The sequence below is a fragment of the Typopeltis vanoorti genome, chromosome 22, assembly GCF_054136105.1.
Source record: "Typopeltis vanoorti isolate ZY-2024b chromosome 22, IOZ_Tvanoo_1.0, whole genome shotgun sequence".
In the NCBI taxonomy this organism is placed as follows: domain Eukaryota; kingdom Metazoa; phylum Arthropoda; class Arachnida; order Uropygi; family Thelyphonidae; genus Typopeltis; species Typopeltis vanoorti.
The window spans coordinates 69,805,360-69,818,839 of record NC_143570.1 but is presented as its reverse complement, the minus strand read 5'-3'; the positions used below and the strand labels follow the sequence as shown (position 1 = coordinate 69,818,839).

Below are 13,480 nucleotides of genomic sequence, written 5' to 3'. Positions count from 1 at the left end.
CTTTTATACCTTTGCTTACGTAATTTAGCCTTTTAAGGGCCACCAGAGATTACCTGTTCCCTGAATTCTATGAGTTATCCTGGTCACTGAGGCAAAATTTATTTTTTATCTGCACCAGCCTGGGTCTTAGAGATAAACTTTAGGATAAGTATAGATTATCAGGTGCCACTAATAATATTAACTGAATTCTTAGAAGTCATGGGTTCTGTGGCTTATTTTTATTTGCAGTCGTGCCGTACTATTTTCAATTGGGGTATTCCCGCACACACACACACGATCACAGGTTTGAAGTTTTATGAAGAGTCAGGGTCAGTCATCATGATCAGAAACACATGTAAGGAACCAAAATATTTATTAAAGTCATTATATAATGGCATACAAGTAGTAGTTATCAATTCAAATTTAATCTTCTATCTTTCTCTCACCCTCTCACTCTTAAAATAATTTTGCATTGACTTCAAAATGTTAGCAAATTCAATAACTCAACATATAATACATTCTTAATTACAGCTCAATTAGACATTAAGGCATTTTAGCACATTTATGATCTCTCTCGGATTAATTACGACAGAATCTCTATCTAACTGAAAGTTCTTAAAGTTCATTTCAAAAGCATAGTCATTTGCATAAATCTTAGTTCTTCACTCTTTCTTCCATTACAAATTTTAAGATGCAATCTCTTAACACTGTTAGTCAATTCTCAAAAGGGGCTAGAACAAGTGAGAGTATTTATCTATTCTTTATCGGTTTTCTTCTGTCTTTTCCTTCTTTGTTTCGATTCTGGTTGTCTCGATCTGATCGCCACGTCGGTTATACATGCTCACCTGAGTTGGGCGCTGTCTCTCTGCTAAGATTTTACGTCGATTGCCCTCTCATTGACGGCCTATGGTTGATCTTGCCGAAATCTTTTGCGGTGTCATGCCGGATCCTTTCGTAAGTCAGCCCTCAAGAATGAGAGCTGAACTGCGATGAACTCTTGGAGCACACGAAGAGAAATTGAAGAACAAGAAAAAAATCACGGGGTGACTTACTTCCGTGTCGCGGGTTTTATACGCTCCCCTAGAGCGCCATCTTTCCGAGTTTGAATTTCTCATATCGTCGCACCCATTGGTCTCTGCTGGGTGACTTCACCGATCAACATACGGGACTTCTTGTTGCCGGGAAAGTATGCGTCATGATGTTTTCTTAGATGTGATGCCCATAGGTGCTTATGCTGCTCTTATAGTGTAGGGCGATCTTTGCCCTATGTTGCTGAATAATATGCATTCGTTCATTTATAATATTTCACTAATGATTTCTCTCATATCTGCCCCTTTTACTGACTTACATTCATGCTAGACATAGATACATTAATTTAAATTCACATAATTCACAGTTTATCATACAAGATGTTGTTACAAAAAAAACATAGTTACACTGCGCTAAAAGATAAGTATGCATATATATTATATATATATATATACAGTATATGCATATTTATACATATATATAAATTTGAAGTAGCCTATTTCAGATCTAACATAATCCTTATATCGTATGCAAACACAAGATCATACTTTAATAGACACGAATTTAAGTTTCTTAGAGTAATATGCACTTCTTGATTATGTTTAGTAATAGGAACTCTCGATTAATGGAGAGGTGCAAAATTGGCACGTTGTGAAACATTTAGATGTTTGTCCTAATAGGAGTGTCATAAATTCTCGTTTTTCTGTTTGGTTTATTGTTGGAGAATTTATCACCCCCCCCCCTTCCACACACAAATTCTGATATAAAATGTCGTTGCAGGTAGTTTGTGCTATTATCATTAACACCGTTCGAGTTTGTCATACGTAGAGTAAACTGGTCTACGAACCTTATGCAAATGCTATACTAGGAGACAAGTATATGCCTATAGGACATTTAAAATGCTTGGCTCCGTAGCATAGTTGGTTTCGTGTAATAAAATGAAGGCAATGCATAAAGTTCAAATGGACCGTTTTAAGTATTGATACGTAAACGGTTTAAAAAAGACGAAATTTAATTTCAATGTGCTATAAACTGAATTTTAAGCAAGAATATTTCTTTCAATAGGAGTTTGTTTATTACTACATTTCCGGTCGTATAAGGATCTTTTATCAAACAGTGTTGTGTCTTTTGATAAGATTAAGCTGCGACAACTAAACATCCGCATGCGAATTATGTTTCTTAAACTATCAATAGGACATTGAACTCTCCAAGCAATTATTTAAGGAGCATTTATTAAATAAATGTATGCCGCAGTAACAGACATTCCGCTTCTTTAATTCTGCGATGATCGGGGAAAAAATTAATTCATTAAAATGTTTATTCATGAGAGGAAGGAAAGATATAGAGCGTGATTATTTTAAACGAATTTATTTTTATATCAGTATTTCACTGCTTAGTATTGAAATTTGACCTCAGAATGAAATGCATTTGACGTTATTCATTTTAATGCGAACGGAGTTTTATTTACTTAAAACTGTTTTTAGAATTAAAACGAAATTAGGAAATAAATTCTCTAAATCTACTCCCGTTTATATTCCTTAAACAAAGTAGGCGGAAAAATAGTTGGACCTGCCTTTTGGGAATTTCACAAACAGCTGGTTTTGGCCCTTTATCAACGGTTGTTGACTCATTTCTACCGAAGATTCGTAGAGTTAAGGGCTGTCTGATTAAAAACTGAGTTTCCGGATGAAGGAGAAAAATAAAATAAAGGCAGAAACGACTCTCAAATTCTGCTGGAAAAAAAAACCGTAATAAACTTTCTTTACTCGGCAACTATAATCGATTTATGAAGAAATAGTACACGATTATTAAACCCAACTATTTTGGTATTGTAACTAGTTTAGTGTCGCTTCAAGTATTTGAATATGATAAGGGAAAAATACGACAAAAAATGCAGTGGAAGAATTGGTATATCTGTAAAAAATAAGTGAGACTTATAGCAGTTACACTGTGTTGCTAATGCCCATAATATTACGTACAGCACATAGTAAATATAAATAACATGCAACTGAATGAAGTATCGAAGATTAGGAATGATGCACACTGTATGTGCATATCAATATAGGCGCTAGTGGGCTCTACACTTCAGCTGGATGCATCCTTTTACCTTAAGCGAAAGTATTACGTTAGTGGAATGTTCATTATATGTGATTTCCACTGACATTGGGTATTGAATTTTTGTTACGTGTTAATAGAATATTTTGCACAGCGATCGACGCTATTGCAGAAGCCGAACTTCTGTAAAAATATTTGCCTGCTCAAAATTTTTGCTAGACGATGTTTTACATATCCGTTTCATATGAATAAAAGAACAAAACCGGATCGGTGTTTACAATATTCAAAAACAAATATTTGAAGAAAATCGCTATTTTTTTTTATTAGAGCGCGCGCATGCCTTCACACACGCACACTCACCGAGATAAGAGCTCTCTTAACCGGATTTTATGGTTTCTTATATTGAAAAGGTGCTACTATTAACGATGAATGGGAGTTATGTACTAGCTATTACTGTTGGAATAGCACTAATGCTATATGTTGCTACACTGAATATTTATTCTCTCCTTTGAATAAAAACTAAAAAAAAAATGTATCTTACATGAGTCATAAATTTGTTTTATGCTTCTGATGAAGCTCGTAGAAATGTGGGTACGAGGAAATATTTTCGCTGTCCTTGTATCAGCTGTTCAAGAATTGTTTACGTATTTCATGTATGAAATGTTTTCTGTGTATAGATAATATCATTGAGCAAAGAAGTTTCTTTTATGAAATTTGAGTTTCGCATTTGTACATTATTATTGAATGTGGGAATAGATAAATCCATGTATTTTCACTTCAAAATGACCTGTATTGAGTTGTATTTATTTCTGTCTGTATAAGTTGTGGTTTTCTGTTTTATAGCTCTGCAGCCTCCCAAAAAATTCCTAATGTTATTATTTCTTTGTAAACGGTTAGGAAATTATGATCCAAATACGGTCTTCGAACTTAATGAATATTTCTCTGCTAAAGATCAAATAATGAGCATCTAAATAATTCTGAGGAGAAAAGAGCCCTGTTTCCACTGTTTTTTTAAATGGGTGGGGTATAATGGATAAACAAAACTTCAAAATCCCTATTTCATCTCTGGAAGAATACGAGCATATCCAGTTACTTTTAAAGAAATTGTTCAACGTGAAGTTTCAGAATTTTTCAGGTTTAGAATAATTACTTTCAGGAGTCCAGCATAATCGTATATTACTTTTTCTGGCTTTTTCATAAATTACCTAAAAAAAAAAAAGGCAAATTTTCAGTCTTTCTTGTGCACTTCCTGAGAAATAAGTGGTGCTATTAAAAGTGTGCACATTTCTCAAGGCAGGTTGCAATATCCTCACATGCATTAAATTTACCAAAATTCATTTTCTGTAAGAACGGGATCATTCAGTCTGGCTGAGAATCGCCGGCAACTTTTACATAATCATCAAAATATGGCACTTCACAAATTAAATTCGGAAGCGCATTCCCGCTCTAGCTTTCAAAACTAGAAAGAAAGTTCGCGTTATCAAAATGGATTTTCCATTTGCCCCCTCATTAGATACGTAGCTTTTATTTCTTATCATACTTCTCTCCCACAGCCAAAGTATAAATAATCATCCAAATTACTAGCCTCGCTATCTTTAATTTAAAAGAAAATCAAACGAAAAAGGCGCATTAATAACACATTTAAATGATTATCCGTTCCATCCAAAGATTCTGCCACCCAAGGAAGACAATGGAATTTTTTTTCTACAACACCAAAAAAAAAAAAAAAAATCCTTACGAATTATGATAATTGCAAAACTATTACAGTTGTAGATTGTTTTTAAAAGGGACCACTTGTTATCATTTAAGATTGACAGTGCGAAGTAGTTATTTACACTGTCGTCAGTTAATTATAAAAAGTGAATATATTCAATATGCAGCAACAAGCATTAAACTAATTTCACATTGATTGTAATTACGTTTTTGCTGTCAAGTATTGACGTATTTGATATGCTGACGTTTTATGCAGAGTTTAATCTACCATATAATAGGAATAAAATTCTAAATTCAGTGCAGGTGTTACGATTTACTAAATAATAATCGAAAATGATGCAGTCAGTTAACAAAAGGTAAAGGTGAACAGCTACTGAGAATCTGCCTTAAAATAGTGAGGAAATTATCGTTGTTATTGAGTTCATATTTACTTCATTGGTTTGATTAAACTGATACACAACAGGCAATAAGTGATCATCGATGAACCAACTCTTTGAAATATTTAAAACAATGTCACGTGATGGTAGATATGAAACAGCAAAAATGTCAACGTTCAAATCTAAAACATTTTTGGATTTACATTTTCATCCATTCTCATGGTATTTTAAACAAATCTGCAGCTACGAAAGTACAAGAGCTGTTAATAGCTTTACTTTGAACTTTCTTATTCAGTAAATTTGGCTTAGTTTGTACATATTCTACCTTCTAGTGATATTGGTTGCCTTTCAGAAATTTCGTTTTGAAATATTTACCAATTTACAATTTGAAAATATTTCTTTATCAGTTTGGCACTAGTAATAAAACGAAATCAGCTTTTTATTTGTCATTTTTGATGAATCACTAACGGGTTAAAGAATTCCCTCAACAGTTTTAATACAAGAAAATAATCGGATAAAAGGAAATTCACTCCCATTAGGAACTATACGTAAAGAAATTTAATTCAAATTGTTTTGTTGATAAGATTTCCGTGCTTAAACAAATCAATTAATATTCCAACAATAATATATAGTAAATGAGTTAACTTGAAAAATAAATGACTTAGATAACTGATCTTACATAAAAGAAAATTGTCTTCCAATGTAAAATATAGTTTCATGAATCACTTTATTGAGAACGGTTTCCTGACAATTATAGAATGTTTATAGTTATTTGTTGCTTTCTGTGGAGTTTGAAATGAGAAAACGTGTTGAAATATAGCAGTGACTTGTCGCGAACTTTTTGAGTGCTAGATATATCATTGCACTGGATCCACAGAATACATGCAATGTGTTCGCAGCTGAGAGAAATGGGGAAACAAGCAGACAGTTTTCTTTTATTTGCTGTCATTGACAATAAGTATTCCCTTCATAGTGTAGGAGAAAAATAATACCCAACACATCCCAATAGGAAACGTTACAAAATTGCAATTTTCTGTTAGGAATTCTTTTTCCTAATAGTGCGAGCGGCCGTTTAAGGAATTTTATATATCCATAATTTTAGAAACATTCCAGATCCCGCATTATTACATTATGAATCATTACTGAATAAAACATAATTCTTTAGTTTATAATTCCTAATGATTCATACCTTTTGGGCGAAAAAGTTAATGATTTTTTTATATCAGGAATAGAGGAGATTACTCTGCGGAAGTTAGATTAGTACAATGGGATAGTTTACATCTTAAAACGACACACAGTTTATAGATTTATATGAAACTGATCACGGCCTACATTGCGTTTGCGCAAATATTCTATTAACCTAATTTAAAATTCAGTTTTAAATAAAAATATTAATTAAATATGTATACGATACCGTGATCATCAACATAGCTTTCTTACTCTGCTGCTTATAATATTCTAAGAGAATATAATTTGCCGGTTAGCAGTAAATCGGTCATGTTTCATCCAGTTATAAAAATTCATTTTGTATAGGCCGTATGCTAGCATTAAAATGAATCCAACGTTTCCTTTAAAGAACATTAGCCAAAAAAATAAGTGGTTTGTTATATTAAACTTTCTTATTCTAAGAACCCAATCTCGGTGGGTTATTACTGTATATAAAATCTCAAATTTTCTTGTTAAAGAAAGATGGGTAAAGAGAAAATAGGAGTTATTGTGTAGCTTAGTTTCTGCTGCTGTTATGATAGGGTTCAATTTTCGTAGATAGGGAAAGAGAAACACTGCAGAAGCGGTTTTATCTTTCTTTCATTGAGAATCTTTAACTTAGTAAGCAAGCAATAAGTACATTCCGATCCGATTTTTGGTTGTAATCTATTAAACGATGTATCTTACAGGTAGCTGCTTTCTCTGAGATGCCCTTGCAAAGAAAGAGGTTCATATCAATCCCTCCCTTCATTATAGTTTGAGGTTGAATTTTTCAGATAGTTATAAGCGACTATATTCCGTTCTCATACCGAGGTGAAACGGTATTTTTCATTTCGGGAAAAAAAAACGACAGGAAGTAACTGATAGCCATAGTACGCAATATCACATCTTTATTAGTTTCGTTTTAATCCCTAAAAACTGTATCCAGATTCGGTCGCTATCAGTTAAATGATGCCAGTTGTAGAGGGGTCTAGAAATCAAATTTACAATCCTCCCACCTCACTTCGGTTAATTGTAAATTGAACTGATTTGATTCAGAGAATCTAAGAAATATTCGGTAAATGGATTTCGACGATATTCCAAATTCGGTCTAAATTGGGTGTCTTTCATTGATATTCTTATTAGCCTAAACTTATATCAGCTGAACAATTTGATGTACAAATGCGATTGTAGATCAGTAAGTAAAATATTAAATTAATAAAATATAGGAATCTGTAATGCATTAACCGATACGATCATCTCGCCTCAGTATCGATATTTATATCTGTGTAAATATAGAGAAAAAACGGGAAGGATAGTTAAATATTGCGTAATGGATGTAATATGAAATCGGGAGAATGACTTTGCCAGAGACCATGATATCCTGTACGATGAACTATTAAGTCGGTGATTTAATTTGTTTATCAGATTTCTGCGGAATTTAACAAATAATAATGGTTATTTCTAGTCTTTTGTCTACGGAAAATTAATCAAATATTCATAGTAAAGAAAATCATACTTTTAATCATACTATCATAAATTACTTCTGCTGCGACCCTTGACCCGTTTTTAAATCTTACGTAAAGTGATTCTCAGTACACCATAGTGGTTCTGTTTTCTTTTGTGATAGACGTAATTTTAGTTTTACATAATCATAATTTTAGTTTTATTTCTTAAACAATATTGAGTACAATTTTTAAATAAACCCTATGATGGGCGAGATGAAACGTTGATGAAATATTACCTTGTATTATTGAAATTATTTCAGAGCTAACTAGGAAAGTATTTGAATATATTAAGCTTCTAGCTGGATTCTTTCGTTTACTATACTGAAGACAGGAAACAATCTGTTTCGAATATGTCACAGCATACAGTGTTCACTAAAAGCACTCAGACAAACAAGCTAAAGTAAAGCGCAGTTCAGCCCGGAGGACATAGTTTCACAAGAATTTCAAACATGTTACCAACTGTTCACTTTACGTCCGCTTCAACGGGAGATTACCATAAGCCAATAATGTGGCACATTGCTCCCACAAAATTGCACTCCCTGCCATTTTTCTTTGAAGAACGATATTCGGGAATGTCGATGGTACATTATCAGACGCACAAATGGGAAAGAGTTCATCAATATATAGATATAATAGAGATATTTTCTTATAATAGAGAATGCACGAACATTACCAAGTACTAATGACCACAATGCACAGAGAATTATGAAGTCACTGTGATATATTGGCATTTTCGTTATATTCTGTGGAAACAGTACATTGACACTGCTACAGGAAGTTGTAGACTTTCAGCTGAAAGGCTTCTTGATTTAAAACTTTTTGTCCAGTATTAATGGAATCTGGCCGCGTTGAAATTAAACTGTATTCTCGCTCACTGAATGAAATGTAAATCTCCCCCCCCAAATTCAAATACGTAGAATCAAGTTGTGGAAATTTTGAGCAAAGAGACCTGGAAACAATATTTCAATCAGTGGAAATTTTATTGAAGTCAAAGCTATATATACAGTATATATATGCGAAGTCTTTTTTATTATTATTATTATTTTGCTGCCTCCGATTTTTCGCTAGCACATTTCGAAGGCAATATTTGTATTAATGAGAATAAGAGAGACTCATTAATGAAGACACGATTTATTTTGATTATTATATTCTGACTTCCCCGGATTTTACAGGTAAATATTTATTCAATGAATTAATTTGTGTTTGTTTTTCTCAGCAGAATGCTCTTGAGTAAAATCCTCTTAGCGATCCCCGTTTAAATTCAAACTGATTCCTACAAAGTGCAGGGTGCGAAAACAAAAATCGAAAATTACGCCTTTTGTTTTTCTTGCTGCCGCGCTTTAATCTCCATTCTCGGTGGCATCGAAAAAACTTAAATTCCTTACTGAGCGCACTTTTGAGGCGTAGCAATGCGAAGTCTCTTTTTATTATTATTATTTTGCTGCCTCCGAGTTTTCGCCAGGACATTTCGAAGGCAATTTTTTCATTAATGAGAAGTACTGTTTCAAAATCTTCAGTAAATTCAAAAGTGGGTTAACTTTTGAAAATTAATAAAGCAATACTTGATACTCAGTATTATAAGCCAAGTAGATATTTTATTGAAAAGGCATTGGTTACTCAGTTCTCGGTAACTTGCTCTCCGCATCCCTGAACGCCCAAGGCATACGATGACCCTTAACTTCCTGAATCAGAAACTACGAAGCGCAGCACTTCCGGAATGATTCCGTGAGCAACGCAAGATTCTTTGTTGCTAGTGTAGGTCGCCATGGTCACCAACAAAATCGAAGTGCAGCTTTCATACAGATAATTTAGAAAAGTACATTATTAGTAATTCTTTAAGAACTTTAGCCTTTTTTTCCTGCATTTCTTTATATTTGAAATTTTTTTGTATAAGGGGAAGAAATATATACCTGGTTGAAGTAGCACTGAGTTTACCAGATACCCAGATATGTTTAAGAAGAAGCAGGTCTTTTTATGCGGATGGGATGAAGCGAACTTCACAAATCATTTATCAAAACCAATGTGAAGCGAAAGACTAAGAGGGATTGCCCTGGATTTCTTGCAGTGGCAGTTTATTTATTATAAAAATGCAACGGAATAGTTTCGTGATATTATTAATTACAAACAATTCCTTACTAAAAGTTAAATGTTGACAAAATGTAATTGTATTCATTATCAGCTTGAGAGACACATTCTGTAGAATGATGGTTGTTCAAAATATGGTTTTGATAACGGAACAAACAAGAAATCAAAAGAACAATACATTCATACGTGAAATATTCTCCAGTTTTAAAAGATGTTCTAAAAAGTTCAACATTTATTATTAAATCCTAGATAAGTTCATATAATAATTGCTGCCAATAATAATTATGAACAGCATTTAAGATGTTATGAATTTATCTAAGTGCCAGAAAGGGCTATTGATAATTCATTGTTTATATAAGACACATTGAGACAATTTAGTTACTCAGTAAAAATTCTTGAAGTAATTAAAGTATGAATTCATTTATGTTCATGCAATTTAATTTTTACATAATTTAATAACAGTGCCTTGTATATGTTGCTTCACCGCGTTCTCTGTTCGATATTGTAGTATATTTAGGGAACTCTTAGAAGATATTTCACTCCATCTATTATATTTCTAACAGGAACACTACTTTACAAAGTCATGTTATGTCTTTGCTTAAACCAATAAATAGGTTTAAAAATATTAACAAAAAATTCTCCAACAGACTTTTGGACAAGAGATTTTGAGAAGAGATTTGGATCTGATGCTGTTTAGGAAGAAGGAAAAGGATCAATTATTTATTTCATCAATATCACAAATGGAGGTTTGCGTTAAATGAAATTACTGTTAGGAGTGCTATTATCATATTCATTGGTTTTACATACGTTTTAGTATGAATTCCAAAAACATATTATGGAATCTGATCACTTATGGGATCATGTCTTAAATACTGTAATATTTAGGCAACGCTGGTATGGATGGTGAACACAGCATAAACTCCCTTTCATATGATGTAAATTTGCGTGTGATTGAAATGCTCTCTCCGCACAAATTCTGCTTTTGAAACAAAACTCATTGTTTCCTGTCAGCTTGCAGAACGCATAGGGGCATCCGGTAGGTTTGGATCATCACATTTGTCTAACTCTCAGCACAGATTCATGGTCAGTGATGAAAGGCTGCTGGGTGCAAACCGATATCGGAAAATTGACTTTTTATGTGTTCTGATGAAAAAAAGAAAACGTTCACACCAGTAATGCGTGATAATCATACAGTTACGAATAATACAAAAAGCAAGTTCAGAACGATATGTGCCGCTCCTGTTTCAGTGTTAAAGCAAAGCTGTGAAATGTCATCTGTTCCTGTCTTGTACGAGTGTGCTTGAAATTGCTGCTTCGTAAGTATTGGAAGGAAAGTACCATTTAAAGCTCTTCCTGTCACTCTTGAAAGATTCAAAACTGGCTGGAAAAATATTTTAGAATGTTTCAGGCGAAGCTCATACTTAACCGTTTTAATGGTACACTGGCTTTTGTTTCGCACAGAAAGGCATTCTTGTCTTACACGTGTATCTCGTGATGGACTTTGAATACGACATAGATAGGATTGCCACCTATAAGAATAAAATCGCAGAAGATTCTGAGAGATCGATTTTCTTTTATCCTGGATATTTTGAGAGAAGGAGAGAGAGAGAGATGCCTTTCATAAATTACTCCACGCCGTTTTTTTATTATTTCATGGTATCTCTCCTGTCACAAAGTGATCTTTCCACCGCAAGCTTTCACGTATTTTATGGACAATCCTAAAGCTGACTTCCGCTTATTATTGTACTTCAGAGAGACTGCTGTTTAGAAGGGAAAGAATATTATGCATTGAGGAAGTGCAATCTTCGCACACGGCTGGATGTGATGCGAAGCTTTTTGTAACACTTTCTACGGATTGCACTTACTGTGAGAAGGAACATCAAATGGTGGGGTGATTCAGTTAGATAATTTTCCTCCATATCCAGTAAAAGTGTATATTTCCACATTTTTCATTTCATTCAAAACACTGGTGGCTCAACCGACTTATTAGATAAAAAGAAAGAAGTAATTGAACCATTCTGTTATAAAATTGTAGAACATTTCGGTTTGAGTACAGATTTGGAAAATGAACTATGCATAAACTAATTTATATAAATAACTGATTTTTATAATCTTATTTTTAATGATTTATTTAGATTTTTTTTCTTTATTAGTAGTAATAATGTAAGAATTAGAAATTAGTTTGAAAGAAACAAGAAAATCACCATTAACATTGTGTGTGTGTGTGTGTGGGGGGGGGCTCAATCTTAAAATAAGTACGCAGGAATGAGATCTGGAGAATGGTTTATTTGTAAATAAAATATATTTAACTGAAAAACCCATTACAGGAATCGAAAAAGTGCGATTCTTGTAAATAAAAAATGAAAACGGACTACCTGAAAATCTGTAAATCTATTAATATCCATTTTACAAAATATGGTAAAACGTCAATAATTATCGATGGTAATTGGGGGATTCTAGAGTCCGGATGATTGAAAAACACCGTTAATCCAAATTACGTTTTATTGAGTGAAATACATAAAAATATCTATACAAACATAAGTTAAGCATGCTTGTAGAGTGTAAATACAAAGCTGAACATTTTAAACTTATTTAAAAAGAAAGTCTGTGATTTAAGCTTTTCTCTGTAACATTTTGTTTTCTTCTTATGCGTAAATGAATTTGTTAAACTTCAATGTAATCAAGATCATCTTGATTTTCAACGAATTCAAGTAATGTTTCTGCAGCTGTTAGGGCTTTATTGCAACTTACTTTGTAAGCTAGTTTTAGTTCATCGCGCTCGTCAAGAGAAACTTGAACCTGCCGTCAGCGTCGGTTCTTGAACACTTTGGTTTAAGTCATCGTCAGTAATTTTTGCGTGTCCAGCTTCATTTTTGTCTTTATTTAACCACCCGTTAATATTTCCTTCGCACCCGTCACTATTTTGAGTTGATATTAAAATATCAACTATTATTTGAGTCTTTCACTTCGAATTTATTTTCCACTGTTAAAACAGCTTTTTTCTCAACATTTTAGAGGCTGAAATGCTAGTTACACGAATTACTGAAAATCGAATATTAAAAAAAATTAGTCCAAATTTTTCTCTAAACTTAATAATAGAAAACATTACAACTTTGATAATTTACATTTATAAATTTGGTTACACAAAAGGAGCATACGAACAAGCTATCGTAACGTTTAACAGAGAAGAGACTATATTAAATTCGTAATACACTTGTTTGCGCCCTCTGGCGGCAGAAATTAAAACCGTAACAGTGATGTCAAATCAGTTCTGCTAAAAAGTTGACGCCTTATGGTTTATTTATGATGCAATATTATTTGAAATACTTAGTAATTACTTCCGTTATTTAACGAATCCACTAGCACAGACTTTTTAAAAAATGAAATTTGTATGTCTACAAAGGATCGCGATTAATCTGACGCCACGGATAATTGAATCCGGATAATCGGCATTTTACTGTATAACTTTTTTGTAAATCGAATATTAAAAAATATTAGTCCAAATTTTTCTCTAAACTTAATAATAGAAAAAAATTATACTGTAGATAA

The 13,480-nt window shown here is 33.0% G+C and overlaps 1 protein-coding gene across 1 annotated transcript in view; it reads right to left on the bottom strand.

Annotated features, from left to right (window-relative positions):
- Window positions 1-13,480, bottom strand: part of LOC150094478 (neuroligin-4, X-linked-like) — a 386,118-nt gene that overhangs the window by 175,581 nt on the left and 197,057 nt on the right. The gene's annotated exons all lie outside the window — the stretch shown is intronic.